This window comes from Agelaius phoeniceus, chromosome 9 (genome assembly GCF_051311805.1).
Source record: "Agelaius phoeniceus isolate bAgePho1 chromosome 9, bAgePho1.hap1, whole genome shotgun sequence".
In the NCBI taxonomy this organism is placed as follows: Eukaryota; Metazoa; Chordata; class Aves; order Passeriformes; family Icteridae; genus Agelaius; species Agelaius phoeniceus.
The window spans coordinates 23700805-23721011 of NC_135273.1; the positions used below are offsets into that span (position 1 = coordinate 23700805).

Sequence of the window (20207 nt, forward strand, 5' to 3'; positions counted from 1 at the left end):
ATTTCTGTCTGCCTGAGAATGTTGTTTAAAAACTTTGGTTTTTTGCACCAAGACTTACTTTCTGCCACTTCTTGATTTTATGTTCAATTTGAAAATATGCTTTCTTCAAATCTATGTCTACTTTAAATTATTCCTCTTACTAGTAATAGAAAGCAAGTGCAAAATTTTTAAGCACTTTAAATAAAACCAGTACTTGAATTCTTAATAGACTTTACTGGAGATCTGGGGGGGGGAGGGTGGGTACTTAGCAGGGAGAAAAATACTGTCAAAAGCATTCTTTTGATTGGATAATGAAAAAGAAAAGCAAATTATTCATTTGATTTAGGGATACAAAAATAATGTATGTTCGAAGGGGTGATGCGATTTTTTTTTTCTTGCATTTTGCAACCTGATCTGTGCTGAGCTGCTCAGTAAGTATTGATTTGCACATAGCCTCGGGGTGTACACGTGTCAAGAGCAATTCACTAAGGGTCATTTCTTCTCCCATCCCCACAGTTAGGGCTGTAGCACTGTTTCCTTTTTTAAAAAAAACAAAGAAAAAACCCAAAAAAACCCCAACAAAAAAACTGATTTGAGTTCTCCAGGTTTCAGCTTAAGTTGCTTTGCATCAATTACTACAAGTTGGTGGAAGGTGACAGAAAGCAGAAATGCAACTGATGAGGGGTAAGACATTGAGAAAGTGAAATTAAACACTGTGGGAAGGTTTGCCTTTAGGCAGAGGGTTGAGGAGGCAGGTTTTTGAGTAGCTACATTTTTGTGTCAGGATCCATTCTTTCACATTGTCAAATTATTGCTGCGCCTATTTATGGGTGCCCATAACAAGGCAGAAGAGGTTTTGAATCACTGAGCTTGTTCTTTCTCTCCTTAGTGCACATTTTCTGTGTGTTGTCTTCTGTGATCTTTATTTAGTTTTTCATTGTTTATTTACACTGCCACTTCATGAATTCTTTAAATCATTGCCTATCTAGAGGGGAATCTGGACAGAATTACTCTTGCAGTTTTAAGTCTTGCTGACAGGAGGAGAGAAAAAGAGAGCTTTTGTCCCCTAGAGAAATGCAGGAACTGTGGCCATTTAGAATTGGACAGACGTGGTGGCTTTCAGGGAGATGCTGTGCTAGAAGTGCTGCCTTTTATGTTGTATCCTATCTGTTGGGGCTCCTTATTTCAAATGTTTTCCATGAGACTAGGATCTGTATGCTGTTAGCAGATGGGTTAATTGTTGTTTTGAGGGGTGGCAGAAATGTGTGTGGAAATGTAAGGTAGCATAGACTTTTTTCCTTATTTTGAGAACTTGTTCAGATTTTCCATAGGAGAGAAAAGGGTAGAGTTTTTCTGTAGTAATATAAGCCAACAAAGTGTGATGGAGAACAGACTGGATGTGTTTCCCTTTGCTCATTCCCTGTGGAAAACCTTGATTGCCATTTCCTCAAAGATGTTAATGTCTTGCATTCATGCTTTAAAATAATTTTCCACTTGATTTTCCTGCCTTTCATCAGAGGCAGGTACTGGAGGTAGGGAGGGGCCCATTAAATCTCTGTGTCTGTAAGTTTCTTTAAAGTCATGTTTAGGAGTAGGGCAGAGAGAGGGAGATGGTCTGAGGTGATGAACTGTGGTTTTATGGGAGTGAAGCTTGATTGCAAAGTGGTACCTTTAGTCAAAAGGGTTTTTAGATCCCTTTCCCTTCATTCTGTTTTAGAAAAACCCCACACAAATGCTTACTCTTGCTGTTACTTAAAGATTTGATATAGTTGGAATAGATTGTCTTAAGAAAAAGAGAAGCTGTCTTAAAAAGAACCAGAACTTATGATTAATTGCAAATACCTCATAATTGTAGGTATGATCCTCTCAGAGCAGAGTACATAAGCACTCGAATGTTGGTATATACCTGTATGTTCAGTATGCATGTTGGAATTTGCCTTTTGCCAACTATTTTGATAGTAAATGTGGCTCATTTGAATTTTTACAGAAGTGGGTGTGAGCTTGGCTGAAGCTTGTTTACTTAATAGAATAAATGCTCCAGAATATTTTTGAATTGGACTTTAACCCATTCTGACAGGAATCGCTTTGCTTTTCTTAGTAGTGGTTGACATTCATAGTCCCTGTTTTGGTAAGGTGACGATGGGGAAAATACAGGACACCCTAAACTGGTATTTTGGAAGTGCAGAAGTAGTGGCACAGTAGCTCTGTCAAGCAAGAGTTGTAATCAGTAGCCTTTTTGAAAATCATGGAAGCTAATGCTTATTTCCTTTTTTCTACGTTTTTTTCCTCTCCCCTCAGGAAATACTGTTGTGCTGAGGAAGAAAACAGCTTTCTCCTCCTCCTTTTTTTCCCCCCCCTCCCCTCCTTCCTTCTTGCCTGATTCAGAAGCTCCAGGAATGTGCTAATTGGCGGCGGCCTCTTCAGAAAGGTAAGGGGTAATTGTTATCTGCTTTTCAAGGTGTCTTGCCTGCTCTGCTCCTTCTGGAAGGACAGGTGATGGCAGAAGAAGTTTGTCTTTGTGGAGTTTAGCCAAACTTCTGGTTCATGTGGGTTGCCCTTCTAACGTTGGAATGCAAACAGGAGCTTTGTGCACTTCTTGCTCTACTACTAAGTGTAGGATACAGTCCCTTGAGAAAATCTAGAAGATGAGATATATTTTAAATACTTGTAGAGGAAAAAAAGTAAAACTGTTGTATTGCAAACTGATTAACTAAATCTTTGTCTGAATATCAGCTTGGAAAAGACAGTGTTAGGTCTGGAGAAGACAAGTTGAAGAATCCTATCTCAAGGTGCTTCTTTTGTTATTATCATACATGTACATCTGATCAGGCAAATATAGATTGGTTTAATTGTTGTTTTGGTTAGTTTTTTAAATCTGATGTCTTCTCTGGTGTCTGTCATGGTTTTGTGGCTGGTTGGATCCCTGACAGATAAGACAGGAACTATCTGGAAACCCAACTCTAGTTCTGAATGGTGAAACACATGGCAAGTCTTTAACTATCCGGACTTTTTTCAGTTTTGGACAGAAGTGCAAAATGTGGTGTGTGAGAGGAATTTACTTTTGTAGCTATGTGGTGATAGGAAAATCTATGTCCATCTTTTCACTTCAAGGCATTCAATTTGTGTCAGGGATATATAAAGTCCAAAAAATTAGTGCTGATTCATAGAGCATTGTGAGCTGCAGGAGTAGACTCAAGTTTGTTGCTAGACAAATTGCATATGTATTTTAATATTAAAGATTTGTATTTGCTTAGGAGCTGTAGTGCTTTGAGATGTCTTTTCCTCTTCCATCTTTGTGATAGATGTTAATGCTCTTTGTAGTGGAGGTAATATCTTCTGTCTAGACCTCAGCCACTCTGGTTCAGAATTGACAACTTAATCCAGCACTGAGAAGGGCTTTATGCTAACTTGCTAGGCTCTGAATTGGAGAGGCCAGTGCGTGATACAAGTTTTCCTGCTGGATTGCTCGATGGTGCTAACATTTGTGAAGGGTTTTGAAAGACAGTGTGATGCAATAGTGTCTTCAATTGCCCCAGCAAGATTTGTCAGAGTTCATTTGTCAGACCCTCACGCTGACTGAGTACACTAATGTATCAAGGATAAGCTCCAGACAGGTAATTGTGCCTTGGGATGTTCTTTTTCTGATTCTCCATCTCATTCTTGCTGCTGCAGAGGCAAGCTAAGTCTTTATTGAACAGCCACTACCAGCTGTCTGGCTACTTTCTGCAATAAAGCTAATGATCTAATGGGCAAGTGTTTCTTGGGGACCTTCAGCTGAAGCGGAGACAAGGAGAAACATACAGACCAGCTAAAGGGTTCTCAAGGAGTTTGCAATTTCCCCAGGGCTCCTTCTATGTAATTACCTGTCTCTCTCTTTGTCTCCTATCTTTTAATGCAGCAGGAGTGTCAGACTCAAGGCCGCTAATCTTGGTTACTATGGAAAAGCTGGTTACACTCCTCTTGGTGCACTTCAAAAATGGCAATCGTTGGTCCCCAGCTGGTTCCCTGAATCTAACTTAGAAATGGATGATAGCTTTCCTCCTTGGTGCCAGACTAAAGGATGCAGCTGCCTGTGCTGTTGCAGGCAGGCATTGCCTTCACCACTGATGCTGTGGTATGCTGAGAGGAGCCTGCAGGAGCTGCCTTGTGGTTCTGAACATGTTTTCTCTCAAACAAGCTAAGGCTCTAAAATTCCTTTGAAACACAAAATTTTGGGGCACACTGAGATGTGGGAGGCTTGGCTGAGCTGCATGTGTGGAGGAAGGATTCTATAAGGATTCATAGCTCCAGCTGAGTTTTTGTACTGTTTCTGAATGCCTTCAAACTCCCTGGGTTGGGGGCTGAGGGAAGCTTTAGATCTCTTTTGCAGGACTGTGGGCATCGCTTCTTGTTATCGTCTCCCTCCCAGAATGTGTCATATGCAGTGGTGTGCAGTGGAGCCACTGCTCAGTTCAGTAGCATCAGCTGAGAGGCTGTGCACAGCTATTTCTCTCTGGCTGGATGCATCTGTTTGTCCCTCTTGCACAGCACTGGAAATTTGGAGGGGAATCCCTGCCTGCTGCTCCCCTCCTCCTTTTCCTGTTCATGCTTCCTGAGTTGCAACATGTCAGACAGATCATTGCTCTGAAGCTGTGGCTTGGGAAGGGTTCCAGCACAAAGGCCTTGTCTCTGTGCTCCTTTTCATCCTAGTGAGGAGAGGGAAACTGTCCCATGTTGGACAGGCTCCCTTTCCAGCTGCTGCAGGCTTGCACGCCCAGGAAGTGTGTGGTGCTGAGCCCCTTTATGGTACCTTTGTAAAACATGCTTTAACTGTCTGCAAATGTACGGTATTTAAGCAGCAGAGTCTGTATTATCAAATGCAGTCATGCAGACTGGAGTCCTCGGGGTGAAAAGCTCTGGGGGGAGAGGCTGGATGTGACAGTGAAATTTGAGAACCAAAGCAAGAGGAAATTCTTGTCCATGTGTTGGACCTAGAGCAGGTTCAGTAGAGGTGGAGGATGGGGAACAAATACTCCTCCTCAGTTTGGAAGTGTTGAAGGAGGCAGTCAGAAAGGAGAGGGAGAGGCAGGGCAGGGAAAAGGCAACAAAAGATCAGGCTGTTCAGTGGGCCACAGTTTGCTGTGTTTTGTTTTTTGCCTTTAATGCTGTGCTTTTCTCTGCCTGTTCTTCTTAACTTAAAATTTGGGCAAAGATAATTTTCAAGTTTTTTGTTTGTTAAAAGAGGAATCCTACCTCCATTCAAATTTTTTCATAAGTTATGTTTTGTATCAGTGCATCTAGAATGACTATTTTGCACTGTTTTTTTTTAAGAACTTTTATTTCCCTCATCATTTCCCAATTTTGCGTTTTTATTTGTATCAACCTGAGCCATCTCCAAAGGAAAGGTGATACTGCTACTAGTGGACATTTTTTGGTGGGTGACACTGTATGTTAAACACCATGTCTGTAATAACATAGCTGTCAGTTGGAAGTTTGCCCTAATTGTGTTTTTCTTTTCATTTAGAAATCAAGTTCCCAGTTCTTGGGCTTTTATAGAGCATTTCAATAAGGTGTTTGTTTCAGGTCTTGGATTTTTTTTCTCTCTCAAATCCTTTGAGATCTCTGAGGTTAGTATTTCTCATTCAATAACTATATTCAGTAAAATGAGGTGCCTGTCAAAGCTGTGTTGCACCTTAGGAGAGGATGACAGGTTCCTCCTGAGTTCTCAATTTGCAAAGCCTTAGCCATCTCCCACTTTAAATCAGGACTTTGCCACTGCTTAAGGTCTTTAAATACTTCATTAACTTAACAATAAGCCTGCCCTCTCTTGCTTTTTACTAAAACCTTTGATTTTTTTCGGAGTTTCATTTCATGAATGTCACAGGTATTAATTCTTTACTCTGATATAGAGAAGACTTAAATCTCCAACTTTAGTGCAGAAGGCAAAATAACTTCAATCATGAGTTGATATTTCAAAATCATGTTTTCCAGGGTTTTTTGTCTTTTCTACTCTGTTTGGCATACACATGGTTTTATGTGGTGCTGCCTAGGGTATTGTGAGGGCTGGGTACTACTTGCAGCCCAGGCTGTGGTAGCAGAAATCATTCATCCTGTGTCATCCCTTTTTGGCTTAGCCCACGGGAGGACTCCTGTTCAGTTAGCCCAGTCATTACAGTAGAGAGCTGCACTAATATCTTGCCAGCTGCAGGACAGAAGATATTTCATCTTGGAAGCTTTGCCATGAATAAATTTTGTCTAGAAAATTCTGTACAGATTTGAACTGCCAGGCAAACTTATACTGCAAAGTGCTTTGTGAAATGTGTCCTAAAACATTTTTATCTGGTGCTGATGGCCTTAAAAGCCAGATGAAGTGTATCAGTGACTCATGGTCAGTTACTGCCCTGCTGTGTGATGTAAACCAGAGCTTGCTTTGGTGCCTTCTTGCATACAGCCTTTCAGACTGGATGGTGAATTTCAAGCTTGTGCTTATAGTCTGCAGTTCATACCCTAACCAAGCTCTTCTCTTGAAAGAGATCTCTTAAATTGCTTCTAACATAAATAGAAAGTTTCCAGTCACTTCCTTACTAGTCTAGTTACTATTCTTGATTAAACAGATTAGATCTAAATGTTAGAATTACCCAGAAAGTTTTATTTCCCCTTCTCTTCACCTTCTTTCCTTCCATTCCTCCGTCAAAATACAGATTTGTTGCAGTTTTAAGCCTTATGATTTTTCAGTCTTCTGGTGGGCATTTTTGTGAAAGAGTGGAAGATTAACATTTTAAAGAAGCAAAAGGGAAGGTGTGTGGCTTTGGGTTTTCTTTATTGTGTGAAGTTTCCCAAATACGTTTGGGTATTTCTAACAGTTATAATAAAATCAGTTGATTAGACAAGAAAGTTAGGTATATGAAGCAAAGCACTGTTTTCCAGCAAAATGAGCAGCTAGGATGTATTTCAGTCTTCAGATGCTTGGCTAAATAATGGTGACATACGTTTTTTGCTGCTAGAAGTTGAGATTTTGGCGGTCATATGCAACTGTGAAATCTGTAGGCATATACTGTAGCAGAAGCTGTCTTTATGCATATACAGCACATGGTATTTGGCTTGGGAGAAAGTTCTTTGCTCTCTAAGAAAGTCAGGTTTTTGATGGAACTGACTGCTGTTTGTACTTCATAGTTAAAATTTTTAATCTGGAAGGAAAAATGAATTGTATGTACTAAAGATATTGTTGTGTGGCCCCTGTTCGCAGCAACATAGTCTATTTCCCTGTCTCTTTCTTTTTTCCAAGTGTTTCTTTCCAAGCTTGTGATCATAATTACAGTGAGAAGTAGATTACATACATCTGTACATTCCAGCAGGAAAACTGAGCCTTGGAACAATTTTGGACTGTGGGACATTTCTGTGCTCACCTCTGTCTCTAAAAGTGTTTTGGTATTCCCAAAGGGCTCTGAAAATGTCCATCTGATAGGACACTGGGTGTGGGGAGGACAGAGAGTAAAAGGAAAAGGATGGAAGAAGTATACGAGTGGTGGTTCACCAGTGTCACATTAATAGAATCCTCGAATCAAGTGCTCATTCATTTTAACTAGAGGCTAATTAATCAGAGTGAGTAGATAAAATGATAAGCTGCTTTTAATGAAGTGAAGCAGCTTTATTAGCAGTAAGCAAAACGCAAAATATTTGGTCTCTGGCACATGTGGTTTTCATGGGGACTGTGGTTTGCCACCAGCTCTGGATTGTGCTAGCCTTTTTCTTGCTGCACTCTGCAGGCTGTGCTGTCTGTGTGTTTCACCATGTGGCCAATTCAGAATTCAGGAAATAGAGTCTAATCAGAAGCAGGTGTAACATTTTAAAACCAGAAGGAATGTTCCTTACAGATCTTTTTCTATGCCAGATTAGCATTTGCCGATTTTCAAACTTCGGATGCTGTTATTTTTCTTTGGAGATAGCAGCCTTTATGCTTCCAAGCAGACAAACAAAAAGCTGTCTGGATTTACCAGGGTGCCGCTTTTTGAAAGGCAGCAATATGATACTGCTTGCTAACTGCTAACATAGCCTGAAACCAATGAGTAATTATCCACCCATTTGCAACTTAAGAACAGAAATGTTCCAGGCTGGGTGCTACTTGTGTGTATGGTTAAGTAGAGGGCCAAAGCCAGAGTGCCACAGTTAAACTGGAGCAGGCTTGCATGCTCTTGTTTCAGATGGCTTTCTGCAGTGCATCTGTGCCATTGTGCTGCTCCCCAGTGTCTCTCTGGAAAAGCTGTAGAAGCCATTCGATGGACTATGATGTGCATGGCAGTGCAAGGCTATAATAGGAAATACATAAATGAGTCATAGATTAAGATAATGACATAATTTACATTGGACTGAATTACATTAAGTGCCCACATTTAGGCTCGAAATGAACTTCACTTAAGGCTATGTATATCTTTGTTGAAATAAGCTAAAATTAACAAATTATTCATTAAAGTCACCTCGAAGTAAACTTAGAAACTAGCAGTTCGATAAGGTTCCGGTAGTTATGTGAACTGGAGAAGCTGAGCTGGTAGGTGAATGTGATTTGCGAATAGGATGCTGGCAAGGAAATTGTCTTCCCCCCACCAGCCTTTCCTTAAAAGACTCTGCTTCTCAGCGCCATTCAAGTGTAAATCCTTGTGCAACAAAGGGGAGGCTGGCAGCTCCACCGGTTCAGCAGTATAAGCGATCTCTCATGCTTCAGTTGAAAGGTTGAATCCCTGAAACGAGAAAGCTGCTATAGAGGGAAACTCTCAAAAGGCTGCTGAGAATGGCGGGGTGGGGGGGAGCACAGGGTTGGAAAGCTGTTGAGATCCTTGAAAGTGCAGTGGCAATTTTTGTCTTGACTGTAAAATGACCTGGAGGCAGCTGGACAAAAGGAAAGGCTGCTGTTCAGGTGAGGTTGCCATCACCACTCTAGGAGCTGGATTTTACTTGTTCTCTCCCTTAGGAACACAGCATGCTGCTCTATTTGCCAGCACTGTATGTGGTGCCAATATTTTGTCTACAGTGTGCATTGAGTCCCTCTTAGTTTTCCTGTTTGGATTATTCTTTCTAACGACTGTGTGTTGCAAGTCTCAAAGCTTTGGAATTGTGACTTCTTGCTTTGCAAAACAGTATGAAATTGTGGACATTGGGTTTTACACTGAAAGGATGAGGTTAATCTTGCACCTTCTGAAACCCTTGTAAATATTTGACTGGCTACTCGGCAACACAGCTGAACTGCCTGAGTTAATGCTTAATGTGAGAGTGGTCCTGAAGTGCATGGCTTTGGTGATGGGCCAAGGGTCACAGAGTGAGCAGTAGTTCCCCATGAAGACATCTGTGCTCCCTGTTCCTTATCTTTCAGGATTCCTCCCTTTCCCCCTCCACTGCCCCAGATCTGCAGGCAGGAGGAGGTGACATAGCTGAGTCCACTCCAAGCAGAGTCAGCTGGGTGTGTTCAGGTGGCAGTAAAATTGCTTTGGGCTGTCCTGCTGACTTTCTCTGCCCTGGTGCTTTTGCTGGTCCAGCAGCAATGTGGTAATCCTTGATGTCCAAGTGAGGGTAAGTCTATCAGGCTCTTCACAACTACATCTGGGTTTGGAAGAAAGTTTTTGTGCACATACAAATGTGCACCAGTGGGCAGTAGGTAGTACCTGGTCACTGGGAAAGAGCAGCCTAGAGACCTGTGACAAATCTGATCCTGAGTATGTTACAATTTAAATTGCAGGTTCTGGTACCTGCCATGCCTTGACAATGTAAAAGTACCCTCTTGTGTTCTGAATGGAATGCTTTGTAGTGTTGGAAAGTTAGTACCAAGACTATATGGGAAAATGTTTTCAGCTTTATGTCCCAGATCAATGAAAATCCCCTTGTTTTACGGGAACTGACCAGTGCAAGACAGCTTTTGCTTTTCTGATGTAAAGATTGATCCTTCATAATGTTGTGCCATATCAGTCCTTCTAAGTGGCAAGAACCTTAAATGTCAGTGCAAATTGAAGAAGATGCTTCAATATCATAACAGAGCCATAGCATTGTGTAAAAATAAATGTGTTTTTAAACTGATTGTTTAGGTGTGATGACTGTTGCTTGAGGATACCAGCTATCAGAGACCATCCCAGAGACATGTATAATGTGTTCCAGTGACTGTATAAAGTAGCACTGCCCCACCTACTGCACCATGACATGGAAATAAGCAAAACTTTGATTATTGAAAAATGAACTTGTTATATGCTGTTCAAAAAAACTGTAGCACTTTCTACATCTGTGTTTTTTTAAATTATTGCTGCTGTAAAAAGAAATTTGTTAATTTCTGGCAATAGTTTATTATTTTGATATTTGGGAGGGGGTTGTTGTATTGTTTGGTTTGTTTTTGGTGCTTTTTTTTCTTTGTTTGTTTTGGGTTTTTTGTTGGTGTTGTTGTTGTCTGGGTTTTAATATGCTGAATAGTTTTTATGCCCACTTAGAGTTTGGTAGTCTCTATTTTCTAGTCTGCATTTCTGTGGCAGAAACTTTGATTCCTGAAGATCAATTTGGAAATACCCTATCTGACAAAAATGTCTCAGGAGAAAATGAGCATCTAAGAAAGAAGGCAGTAGTGTTGGAAAAAGTCTGTTCATGCTGGTAAGGAGTTTTGACCTCAGACCGGGGACTTACTTGGGAAAGGTTCAGTACATTTGACTCCAATGCTCCTAATCCAAAGAAACCACACAGAAGAAGCTAGAAAAGATAAGGTTTGGGAAAACCTTTTGCTATGTGGCTTGGGATCAGAACACCTTAATCATAGTTTCTATACCTTCTTTTAAGATGTATTAGTGGGCATACACCTGTGTGAGCCCTGAGCATGGCCTCAGCTGGCAGGTGTTAGTTTAGGTGTTTTTATAGCAGAATACAGCGCTGAAAAAGAATATCATTCTTTACAACCCATTATCAGAGGGGGAATTGAGATCTAGGCAGTGGTTCTTCTGAAGGACCACAGCTTATCATGAGCTCAGCCTAGATTCAAGTGAAGTCTAGCATTAGCTTCCTGGAAGTGTTCAGCAGGTGCCTCTGTAAAATAAGAGTCTATTGGGCCACTACAAATGCCAACCCTGTATTTCTAACTGAACACATGGATGCACAGAAAAGCAAAGTTATTTTCCTTCAGTTCCCTGGCAAGGGAACTACATAGCTGGGAATAGAATGGAGATTTCCTGATGTCCATTTCCCTCTTATAATTATAAAACAGCGCTGCTTTCTTCTTCATTGTAAACATGAATCGAGCCAAATGGCATGCACAATTAGCTTTTTTTTCTGGAAAGCTGGAGGGGGAAGGAGAGAAGGAGGAGGGGACTGGAGATATAAAGGGGGAGGGGAGAGTCATTCAGGGACACTGTACCTGCTGGGGCACAATGTAATAACCACTAGGGCAGCCTGGGCTGCAGATGCATTGTTATCTGCAGTCCCCAATCTGGGAGAGCTGCAAAAGGTTTAATGCAAATCTGAGACCTCTGCCATTGTGTGAGACAGATTAGGGCTCATTTGCATTTCTTCTCCTATAATAATTACCTAGCAAGGAGTGCCTGTTACCATTAGCTTCATTCTGTTTGCCTGTGATAACGCCATCAGCAATCTCTTCTCCACGGATTGTGGACACTGTGAGGAAGGGCAGTGGGCCAAAAAAATGATAATAAAAGACATCTGTTGGGAAAGTAGTAGAAAAATGTGAATGCTGAAAAATTAAAATGCAGATAATTTTAGTAATAGCCACTAAATACAGCTGGAGATATACTGTGAGCTGAAGAGTAAAAGTCAATATTAATCCATAATATTGATGAGTGGTATGGTTTCAAATATCAGTTGAGAAAAGCTATCACAGGATTTTAACTGAGCTTTATCAATGGTGCTCAATAGTTTTGTTCAGTCTTCAGGATTGATTTAGATTGTTCTAAAATGAGTGCAGCTAGAGATCAGTGTTACTGAGAGACAAATGTTAACTGTCTAAAACTGATGTGATGCATCAGAAAGTCAGGTAAAATTCTGCAAACTTAGTGGAGCTTTGGGTCCTGGAACTTAAGCAAAGAAGGATTCCTGACTAAGAAATTAGGGCAGATATTTGGGGTTCTTTTACTGTGGGGTTTGTTGGTTTGTTTTTGAGATGGGAGGAGTGAAATAGCAGAAAAGGAATGCAACTAAACCTGGGAGAAAGAGGGTGCTAAAATCAGCTTGTTCTTTCTGCACATTTATTGCATATAGAAGGAACATGAAATCCTTTTGAGCAACATTTGCTGTTCTTGCCACTCACTCTCCTTCTCTTGGTTTTTACCCTTTGCACTCTGATGAAGAAGCTGCTGGAGTCAACCCACCAGAGGCAGAGAGCCCTGAAATTCCCTGTTCAGCTTTGGCTCCTGCCTTGAATCCCCAGCTGTGCATGCACACAGCAGGAGCAGAGAGCAGCTGCTGGGGATGGAGCCCAGCACCCATCTCAGGGCCTGCTTCTGTGTACCACAGAAGATCTTTGGATGCTCCTAGTGCAGGGTGTAGGGGGAACTCTGGAAGAAGGTAGCATGCCAGATATTCTATGTGCATATCAACATCAGGGAGCGAGCAGGGCTGCCTCTGGTTTGCTACAGATTGCCCTGTTTTGGTGCAAGCTTTCACCTGCCAGTGTTTTCAGAGAAGGAATTCCATCTTTCACAGTGGAGGGGTGGGGAAGCAGGAAGACAAATCAAAGCAGCTCTGACTTTAATCTGCCAAACAGCCACCTTACATATATTTAAATAGATGTAGGCTGATTTCTGATCTGCAGCAGGCCATCAAAATTATGATCTCATAGCTGGGTTGTTTTGGGTGCCTTTATTTTTTCAAGTGATATTCTGAGGGTGTGCTGCCACATTCACCTTGTCATCAGTGTGGAAGCAGTAGAATGCCTAGGATACTGCCTGAGGAGTTGGCTGTGGTTCTGAGGGGAGAGAGGAGTGGGGAGTTGCTAGGAGCTTTTCTGTACATGACCTGTTGGGCAGTGAGTGAGCTGCCAGGAGGAAACCTCAGTTCCTGTGACTGGCATCATTTCTGGCTGTTAGGGATTTGGGTGGATACTCTATTCACATAGCTCTGAATTCAGAGTTTAGAGATCCTTATGTGTGAACATCCTTAGTTTTCCAAAATTTTCCTCTTGCCATCAGTTGATTTTCTTAAACTGTGGTAGCAAGGAAAGCATTTTGACAACACTTAATATCAAGGTACATGGAATAGGGCTAAGTGCTGCCTTCCATGATAGCACTAGATATTTAGCATTAACCACAAGTTATATTGATGTAAAGGATTAGAGGGAATGGCAGAGGACTGGAAATGTTCATATTTCTTAAGTCTATTTTTTTGTCCTCTTGATGTTTTTACTGCTATAATGATGTTAAAAATCGCAAACTTGACAGTTACACAAAGACAAAAGGAAACTTTAAAAGAGAAGTTTAAAAAATAGTTTTAAAGCACATGTTTGTTAAACCAAATGAGTGTTTTTAATTCTAAATAAAAACTAAAGGATACAACTGTATTTTATTGAAGAGCATCAGCATAAATCTTTTGTTCTGCTTCAGACCTTTTTCTAGGAGGAGGAAGTAAAATTTGGTGCATAGCTTGTTTTACATATATATATATTATTTACAAGTTGTGCCATCATTACATTGGAATAAAACTGCAGTTGATATAATTGGAAAGGTCTAGTGTATGTAGTGTGTGGGGAAGGACAAGGAAGTTTTGAAGTGTATGGAGAATAATGATTATGTACATCTAAATGTAAGCTAAAACAGAGCAACATATGTTACTGTGTGAGTAATTGGAGATAAAAAAATCTGACTACTTAGTTACTGCAGTATATGTGAAGCTGTATGTTTATATGTATATACAAACACAGTTTGAAACTTAAAAAATAATATAAAGATAACATAGCTTCTTACAAGGCTTGTATCATTTCTGCAAATTATTCTTCTCCTATGGCCCTTCTTTAATAATTATTTTAGTCCAGTCACCATATGTGTTTTTAGGCTTTTATTTTGATTCCGTTGCAGTGCATTCCAAGTAATTTGTGTACTTAGCTGTATATAGCTGTTCTTCTTTAACCCACCATGTGCATGGGTATGTTACTTGTCCCAAGGCTTCTGTGATCTGGAAGAGTGCATCAGAAATGAGTTTTTGAATCCTCTTCCTTATCTGAGAAGTTGAACTTGGGCTTTAAAGGCCGTTGTTAAAGACCTGTAAAGGCATGTGAACAGCTGAGTTTTTGTTGGAGGAAGTGTCACCGTAAGCGTAAGAGCAGAGGTGTGAAAGCTCTGCCCCAGCGCAGTGGCACTGGGACTGCTGTTGTTCATCCTCCCTAATGGGAGGCAGTGGCCTGTCACACCCAGGAGCAAGGAGGTGTTTGTTTGCTCAGGCTCAGGTACACAACCTAAGCTACACAAGCGGGTCTGAGTTGTTTTTCAGTACTGCTGCACTTGAAGGTAAATCTAAGCTGACTCTGTTGATTTGTTGAAATGCATGTTGGGTGCTCTATCCCTCAACAGAAGTTCAAATACCTGTTTGCAGAAAGGCTAAAGTTGTAGGCAAATAAGCAACTTTAGGAAAGACGTCCTAGCTTGGCTTTTGAGAGCAATGCATTTCCAAAAGAGTCACTGAAAAGAGAAAAAAAAGTAGGGGGGGGCTTGTCTGTGCAGTTCACTGCATTAGCAAACGAAGGACCCACATGGTCAGTATGTTAAACTGACCATCACACATAAAGGAATCCAAGGAACAGCTGGTTATTCTCTGGTATCTTTAGGCTGTCTGAGTACGATCATCAGGCAATCCTTTCTGTTGTCACAGAGTCCAGGTATGGACTGCTTTACAGAAAATGCAAGGGAAGTTACTTTTCTAGCTCAGCAGTAGCATGGGCACACAGCTCCCTGCTCCACTTTCATGTCTCACCATGCCTCCCTCCTCTCTCTCCCTATCCAGCCGGTTTAATAGCAATGAGGTTACTAGCTGAAGAACTGGCTTTGCTGACTTTTACCTAACAAAAACGTTTCACAAGCTTTACGCTATATGGCATAGTGATACTTTTTCTTAAATACTTGAAGAAAACGTGCCCAGAGCATAGATATCCATGAAAACATACTTAAACATACATTTATGAAATAATGTGGATAACGAAACTTTTATATAAGCATAACCATACACCCACACAACTTACAAGACTAGACTTATTTTCAGCTGCCTTATTATCAAAATTACGATTTATATAACATAAATTATGTGAGCCAAAGGAGTTTATGAAGCAGAATTCTGGAATTGGTTTAACTCTCTTGATTCTGCAGAATGTTTCCATCTTAGTAACTGCAATACTTTTTTTTTTTAATTTGGGGGCATGGAAGGGGAACAGGAGAGTTGGGATTAAAATGTTTTATGAAAAAGGCTGAATATTTGAAGCATTGCAAAAAGCTCTGTTTTAACATTTATTGGAAGGCTAATTGCAAAATATTTCTTGTAGACGTACTCCAGTACAATGTGGATAGCTGTAGTCTACACAGCAAGTTATGAAGAGAAAACAATGAATTTGCACACTGCTGTCCAGTGACACCCAAACTACTGCCCAGTGACAAAATCTGGGTACCCAAAGCAAAGCAGCAGTGTCCTAGGCACAGGCTCTGCCCAAGGTAATCAGCTTTCCTGAGTTAAAAGAAGTCTGTTTTCTGGGTGGAGCACCATGCAGATTTGCCCAAAGACTGCAAACATTAATCTTTTCATGTGGTTTTGTGAACTTAGGTTTATTTCTTAATTTGTGTACAACTCTGTTGGGTAAAAACATGGTGTTGCTGCAGAGAGCTAATGCACGTGGGTGTACATGTTCTTGGCTCAGCCTCCTTGAGGAGGACTGACACACAGGAGCTGGGACTTGTGGGGTGTTTTTCTCAAACAGATCCTCATCCTCTTTGGACTAACTACAACAGAAGATTTTTCAATTTAATTTTTTTTTATTGCTCTCCCCTGCTAACATGACTAAGGAATTTGTTTTCAGTCCTTGTGACTGGTGTGTGGCTTTGGTCACAGGTCATGATCTTAAATTTGGATGGGTTACAACTCCAACTAAATAAAATATGCCATCTTCACTTGTTCAGTGTGAAGTTAGCTGGGCATTTGAGTAGAAAGGAGTTCACCATTATAAAAGCAGGCAGTCTGAGGAGAATGAGGAAGCTGAGCACAAGCCTGCAAGCACAGCTTGTGTACATATTTGTTGAAAGCTAATTGGCAACGCAGTTGCCTTTCAGAGTTGTTCTTTCACCTATCAGTAGAGCACAACTCTGGTACTTAATGTACTGTAGATTACGTAAACGCTACCCTGAAATATTTGTACAGGCAATTAACTCTTGTTTTTATACTACTCTTGAGTTACAAATGGAAGCCTGCTGTAGAGCTTGGAATATTTATGCTATGAGAGATATTCCATAATTAGATTAAATAACACTTTGAGCAAACTGACTAGCATTAAGATGAGAAAAAAGGATATTGGCTATCCTGTAAGGAGCAGATGGACTTTTAAAATTCGGTATCCAACAAATACAGATGCTGTGTTTGTATCACATTGTTAAGGAGCAGCAGTATTTACAAGGGTTTTGTATTGAGCAAATGTATCTGCTTTTGGTTATTATATTGGAAGACTGTAAATGGTTGTATCACTAACACTGGTCTGCATTTTTTGTGGCAAAACGTTATTATTAATGGAGTGACTGGAAGCATGTGTGCTAGTGTGGTGTCACAGTTACCAGAGCAACATCATCATCTCATGTGTCTGGGTGGCTCTAAGAATACTTATGTAGATGCATATTTATTTTTCTTCCTCTTGCTCTTTTCAAACTTATCTTACAAACATTTTGTCCCTGATGAAATTAAGTCACAGCTCTGCAATTTGAGCTGGATAATAAATGTATTAAAATGCAACCAATTGGTAACAACGGTTTCGAAGCCAGACCTCTGTCCTCTAGAGTTTATTCACAAGCACTTGACCTAATATGACCATGACTATGAATAAAATGTTAAGGGCTTTTATTGCAGTTCATAGTGTGACTTGCTGCTAGGATAATAAAACAACATTTCGAACCTCAGTGGCTGCAGCATTCTCATGCTCAATGTCTGCTTGTGCTAACATAAGTGTAAGTAATGTGTTCCCCAGTGAAGTCAAGGGACTGCTTAAATGAGTTCTTTAGTATTTTATATAGAATCAAATAGGCTAAAAGGGTGGAAAATAAAACTGATGGAATCAAAATCCTTCATACATATGTTGTACTAAGACATCACAATAAGATCAGGTTCTAGCTGATTTTAAAAATCAGCTTCTTTAGAAAGGAGAAAGTGTAATTTATTGTATATTAGTGCAAAAGTGTTATTACTAATAGTGACACACAGATGCATTGGCTGGGTTTTTTGTGGATGAGGACAGCTAAACTTGACTGGCACTTCCATTATCAAGTCAGAAGCCCACTTGCAGGTTTTGGATTTGTTCTCTAAATGGTCCAAATCAATTGCTTCTGTGATCAGATATGTATCTGTTTTCTCCTGCATTTATTTTTCCTCTTCAAAACAACCTCTCCCAGATAGAGAATTATTTATGCAGGAAATTTTAAGCAATTTAACTGAGACTTTTCTCAGTCATTTGTGAATTGTTATAATAGGTTTTACTTGCCCAGTTGAATAGCAAAGTGTTCTTGCCTAAGAGTTCCTCCAGCTTTTTACATTTCTCTCGCATGTATGGAGATGAGCTGTTTGCAGGGAAGAGCTAAGTGTATGAAATGATTCTTGAAATGCCTGATGTCGTCCACAACCGCTCTTCCCTATGTGACAGAAGATGTGAATGGTAAATATGGCTGAAACCAGAAGGCTGCTGCAATTATTGATGATTTTCAGTAGTGTCTACAAGTTTCTCTTGGATTCCTTTAAAGTCCCCTGTGGCTATAGGAAATTAAAGATGTTGGAAACATTACCTACTTGCCAGATGAAAAGAGATGGCAACTGTTGTAATGCCTCTGTCCAGTTGTTGTCGTCTTTCAGGGACTGTAGTTGTTCATTAAAGAAATCGTAGCAAAAATGAGAAATAAATCACCTTAAGAAACAATTTTGGTTTGATGTTTCTCCACTTTAGAAATTTAAAACTAGTTCTTAGTGTGAAAATGAAGAGACAGAGGGATTTCTGTTTAACTGTCAGGACAAGATTTGTAGGTAGAGGGGTTTTAATTATGTCAGACAGTGCAGTTGGAAAAATAATTATTTGTGGATGTGAACATTTCTTCAGAGTTACATTTAATGTTTTGATGGAGCAATTAAGTTTCATTCATTTCAGGCTGATAATCTAACCTGCCTCAGATTTCTTAATCCAAGGTCAGGAGTCATTGGTTCTTAATGAGTGTTGCAATGTGTGAAAAGACCAGGTAGTTTGTAATCTGATCTTCATGACTAACTAGAAATGAGGTGCAACTTTGAAAGAAGTCGAAGCCTAGTGAAAAACCTATTTTTTATTAAACAAACGCAGTTGGACTGTAGTGGGAAATATGGCATGTTTTTGTGTGTCTTAATTTGATGTATTATTTAATCATGGCTGCTTCTGAAGCTGATGGCTGCTGCTGCAGCTCTGGTTATTCCTTTCTATAATATGCCTGTCCTTTCCTGGAGAGTTGGCACTGCCTACCCTAGTTTCAGGGTTTTTCCTAGTCTCTTTACTAGTCTGTGTTAGAGGCTTGGTGAGCTACCATTATTTAGACTCATAAAATAAATTCTATAAATTGATGTGAATCTGCTGGAACTCTGGTAGTTTACAGTGTATCTGATCTGTGTTTTGATTTGTACTCTGCTTCAGTAGATTATACTGACTCAGAGTCTAGGGGCAGCTTTTGCTGGTTTTCATAATGACTGTAGGTAGGACTGAGTAAAATTTGGTGTGGTATTAATTCATGCACCAAGGCAAATTATGGCAGCAAACAATCTTGCAAACTTCTCACTGCCTGGCTTCCTCTGTCACTGGTTTCAGTGATTCTCATTCTCTCATTTCCTGTGCTTGTCACAAACCATTTGAGCAGGCAGTGAAGCCTGAGGAGTACTGGCTGGGGAGGGAAAAAAAAAAGGACAAATAATTCTCGGTTGTGGGTTTAGACCCACACTTCTAACAAAGTGGTTGCAATAGTCTAAACAGTATCCATAGCAAGACCTGCATGTTTTATGCCCATTTATTGTGCTATCACTGCGCTATGGGACTTAGTTGTAATAATTAGCAGACTTTAGGTCAGAGGTGATCTGTTAATTATTCTTCTAGCTCTTCACAGACTATAACTTGCACTAAGCCATAGGAGTTAGTTGAATTAATGTTTTTGGAGCTGAGAAGGCATGGTTGTTGTGCTGGTTGTCTTACTAATAATTTTGTTATACATACCTAGAAGTGAATTGTTAAAAGTTGTACCTGAAAATAAAGGTTTTTCTTCATTTTTCTATGAGTATAAAATATCTAAAGTTTGGAAGTCTGTGTGTCTGACTTTAAATATGGTGGATTTCAAAATCAGGTATGCTATTGGGCTCTGTCACCCTTCCCTTTTCTCCACCCCCACATCCAGAGAAAGAAGTAACCTAGTATCTGAAGAATGCAAGTTATGCAGATGTTCAAAAGGCCAAATAAAACAAATAGATGGACTGCAGCTGCTAGAGCAGCATAAAGGACAGAACACTCACTGCTGTGATGAGAATGCTGCATTTCAGCAGGCTTCTAGCTTTTGCTGTTTGAGGAAAACAGCATGTTATATTAATTTAACCAGTTTTTAATCTTATTTTGATTGTAAATTGTGATTACTGTCATAATTGTTGAGATTTCAAACCTCCAGATTTCATGTTAATGAGGGAACAGAAGAATAAGTGGTAATGTCCTTTCATAGAAAGGAAAAAGGGAGTCCCACAGTAGTACAAGATTTGTTGTTAATCTTTTAGTGAGAAATGACAGACTTTCTTGGAAGTAAATTGCCCCCCCTGTACAATGTCCAAATATATCTTCTAATAATCTGAGATTACAGTGGGAGACCAGACACTGCTGTACATTAAAAGTCAACTTTCCATCAGAAATTTTCATGTTGAGGGAGCTGAAGGTGCCCTGACCGTTATACTCTTCCCAACTGAATGTCATCTGGAGATTAAAAAAAAGGGTCAAAACCTGGTAGTAGACTTGTATGGGACCAAGACACTGAGTAAATCATTGACATGCAGATTAACAA

The 20207-nt window shown here is 40.1% G+C and overlaps 1 protein-coding gene across 7 annotated transcripts in view; it reads left to right on the plus strand.

The window, feature by feature from the left end:
* The window catches only part of ZMIZ1 (zinc finger MIZ-type containing 1), a 339116-nt gene that overhangs the window by 46657 nt on the left and 272252 nt on the right, over positions 1–20207 (plus strand). For all 7 annotated transcript variants that reach the window (XM_077183273.1, XM_077183272.1, XM_077183278.1 and 4 more), the window contains exon 2: positions 2278–2407. The gene's annotated coding sequence lies outside the window, so the exon portion shown is untranslated. The remainder of the gene's footprint in view (positions 1–2277; positions 2408–20207) is intronic.